The sequence below is a fragment of the Hordeum vulgare genome, chromosome 2H, assembly GCF_904849725.1.
Source record: "Hordeum vulgare subsp. vulgare chromosome 2H, MorexV3_pseudomolecules_assembly, whole genome shotgun sequence".
Lineage (NCBI taxonomy): Eukaryota > Viridiplantae > Streptophyta > Magnoliopsida > Poales > Poaceae > Hordeum > Hordeum vulgare.
In genome coordinates, this window is record NC_058519.1 from 96682493 (window position 1) to 96686477 (window position 3985).

Genomic DNA, 3985 nt, shown 5'->3' on the forward strand with positions numbered 1-3985 from the left:
CTTGGTGGCTAGCTAGGAGCCAAAGGCTTCATTAGCACTTGCATCGGGTGATTGGGTAGCTCGGGTTTATCATAGATGTGTCTGGCTCCTTCTGAGGGGATTGCAATTAGGACCACATGAAGAAATTCAGTTGCAGGAGCAATGTAGTGTGTGTCTTCGGTCATCCAGTCAAGGACCCAAGTGTGTATGTCTTGTGCTTCACCATAAAGATGCAAAGTGGCATAGAATTGAAGAATCAGCTCTTCATTCCCATCGTATATGTCCATGCAGAACGGCAGGAGGCTAGCATCATGAAGAACATTGAGGACTGGCATGAAGCAAGGAATAAATTCCATGTGTGCATGAGGAATTTGTTGATGCTGAAAATGCCTATTCTTCCCAAAGAGGACAACGTCGTAGAAGTTCATCTAAGTGGCAGTCCAGAATCTCTTTCACCTTATCCTCGCAGAGTAATACGGATTTGCACCAATGAAGAAATGATGTTCATCAAAAGAATTCTCCCTGATGAATTTGGGCCTGTTTGTACCTCTAAATGGCTAAAGAGTCTTGGGTTAAAGATTTGGCCTATATCTGCCCACAAGTCTTTGGAGCTCTTCCTGAGTCCGAGGAACTTGAGCCACGACTACTACTGACTGAGGATTTTGAACATGAGGCTCACCAGCAGTAACCTTACCTTGAGGATCACCTTCTTTGGCCAAAATTTCTTCAGAGTGAGGAATATGCTTTGCAGATTCATTAATGACAGATGCAGTAATATCCTCACTGGCGGTTTGATCTACTGTTTCTCCAGATGATGCAACTATTTCTTCCTCCGGAATTGATATTAATAGAGTGTGTTTTTCATCAGACCGAGTATGAATTTCTTGAGTAACAGAAGGGGACTGGGGAATTTATGGAAGTGGAGTGGCCAGCGGTGAGTTGGGATGAGGTTCTTACGAATAATCACTATTAATAATAGGTGTGTGGCATCCAATATCCACGTCTTCATCCATTTATTCAACTGCCACCTCTGTTCTCTGCTGACGCGGAGATGATGATGCTTGAGTAATTTATGTATTTGGTTCCACTTCAATTTCTTCATCAATCTATTTTGTGGAAGCAGAAGATCGATTATCTTCAAATTTTTCATCCCCTTCTGGGATGACATGTTCTTTGCCAAATGGCACCATCTAGTAAGAGGGTACCGTGCTAATTGGAGTAGCATCAATTGGTGCACTTGAGGAACTTGACAAAGTCCTCATACGTTTGGCTTATGAGGAATTTGTGCTCGTTGATGCTTTTCGCTTCTTAGCGGCTTCCTTTTCAGCAGCCATTGTCTTCTTCACTTCTGATGAAAAAGGAAGTGTGAGATTCTTCACTTTTGAAGATTTTCTTGTAGGAGCAGATTCTTGAGGTGCGGCTGATGTATCCGTCCTCGCACGATCATTTTCTTCACACGCAACAGTTTCTTCAACTGGACTGGAAGGTTCTTCAGTTGCAAAGTCTTCGGGCGCTTGAATTTCCTCAGCCATGACAATTTCTTCAGGCAGCTAGGCGGGGGAGTTGGCCTGAGGAACTTGTGGTTACGTTGGAGCTGAACCCCTGGTGTTGTGATCTGTGATGGCTTTGGTTGCCACATTGACGAATCTAACCTTTGCTCCTTTTTAAGTTAGCATGATAGCCACTATATTCTTCGCCGACGTTTTGATCTCAGTGTGGGTGGAAACAAGCTGGTCAGGGGTCAAGGAGAGGATGTTATTCTTCAGAAACCTCTCCTTTTGAGTTTGTTCTTTTTTTCACTTTTGGCCTTCCCAACTTTCCATTTTTCTTCAACAATGAATGCAGCTAACACATGGCTTGGTCCAGGTGGAAGCTGCAAATTGTCAACCGGAGTCTGAGGATTTTGATACCACAGGTCGATGAAGTCAAGCACCACCCTCAAACTCAGCATGAGAGGAATATTTGTGCCTTTGGCCTGAGCTTCCCTCTCTTGTTTGTTTGTGATGACTTGAGATAATTCGTCATCATAAGCTTATTCTTCCTCAAATCGAGAGGGAATGTTGAAGACCACCTTGTTGGGGCTTGGTCATTTTCCTCGCCCAACGGTCATCTTTTTCTTCATGGTTTCAGTTGAAGGAGTGTGTGCAGAGCGAGAAGCAGAGGGTCTGGATAGAATTATAGTTCCTTTAGTTCGCTGACTTATTTCCAGTTGCACTCACATTGAGGACATTGAGGCAGTCAGTGAGGACATTGCAGCCACTGTTGGAGGTGGTTGAGGATTTTGCTGTGAAGAATGTGAAGTTGAAGATTTTGTCTTCACAGCCGATTTCTTCACTAAAGCTCACTTTAGAGTTGTTTCTATACCAGAAGCTTCGGCACCAGACGAAGTGGGAGCAGTAGTTACAGCAGCAGTCTCCAAATTAAATCTCCTCATGACATGTTTTGCAGCCTTCTGTAGTTTTGCATGAAGTTTAGCCCATTCGGCGGGAAATTCTTCACGAGTGACGAGAGTAGTGGGATCAGCGACTTGGCCATCAACAAGAGGAGGTCTTGGGCTAGGAGGTTTCAGTGTGAATTTCTTCATGTACTTGGGAGTCACATATTTGTACTCCTTCCATTCTCTGGACCATCTCCTTTCAATCTTCTGTATGCGCTTCTTGCGCTTCTCTTTGTTTCCTTCACATATATTTCTTCATCTGGTGTGCAATATTCATCATATGTATCCTTGGGGATTTCAAAGGCAGTGTTTGTCTGTGTCTTCTTTCCATCCTTCTACTGTCTCTTTCCTTCAGCCATTTTCTTCACTTGAGGAATTTGAACTTTTGAGGACTCCGAGGAGGTGTGCAAATTTCCTTCAAGAAATGCTGCAAATGAGTTAAGTTGATGAGAACCTACAGATTCGTTAGTAGATATGTTGTACCTATGAACAGAGTATAGGTACGAAAAATTTGAAGAGGTCATATGCATTCTCAGAAGATTTTCAAAAATAACTCGAGTTGAGGAATTTGACCAACGGTGTCTTGAAGAATTTTGCTAAGTGTTCTTGACTTAGGTTCTAGAGTTGTGCAGATCCAAAAATTCAAACAGTTGAGGAATCTTTTGAAGAATAGTGTAACTTAGGGAAATTGATCAAGTGATCTAAGCATAGGAAGTTTTCATATGATGAATCTGTTGAGGAATAACACTTTTTGAAGATTTTATGGAAACACAAAGATATACAAGGGCAGTAAAATTAGATTTTAATTACCCTTGCCAAATAACACAACGGACACGAAGAAGTGGGGCAAAAGTTCGTCGGGTTAGATCTTCAGCGCCCTAACTCAGCGGTAGAAGACAGCTACGACCGCGGCGGAGGGAGGATGTCCATGGACGACGTGAGTATGGCGACGAGGAGGTCGATGCAGCGAAGCTCTTCCTCTTCGGCGATGATGATTTCCAGCTGCGGCTCTAGGTCTGGTCTTCGAGAGGTGATAAGTGAGATCAAGAGGAATATAGAGTAACTAAGGGGAGTGACACTACTGAAATCTGCTGGTTTGCCAACAGCCAGAGCTGACGGCAACGACCTGTTTAACGGACGGCAAAGGCTTTGCCGTCAGTGTGCAGTCGGCAAAGGAGCCGGCCACGATTTTATCGGCAATCACCTTCTTTGCCGTCAGCTGCAAATCGACCGATGGCAACGCCTTTGCCATCAGATTTTTGGCACGGGCTGACGGCATAGAGCAATGGCGGCAATGGCCGAGCCCCGTTAGAGGGTTAACGGTAGGCTTTGCCGTCAGCTGGAAGCTGGCGGACGGCAAAGTTCTGGTGGGCCATACGTTTTAGGGATGCTAGCAGCACTAACATGTGGGTCCCCTCTTTGCCCACAGTCGGAGAGCAGCTGACGGCAAAGCTAAAAACCTGGGTCCCCTGGGTCCCCTCTTTGCCACAGCCGAAGCACAGCTGACGGCAAAGCCGAAAACCTGGGTCCCCTCTTTGCCCACAGCCGAAGCACAGCTGACGGCAAAGC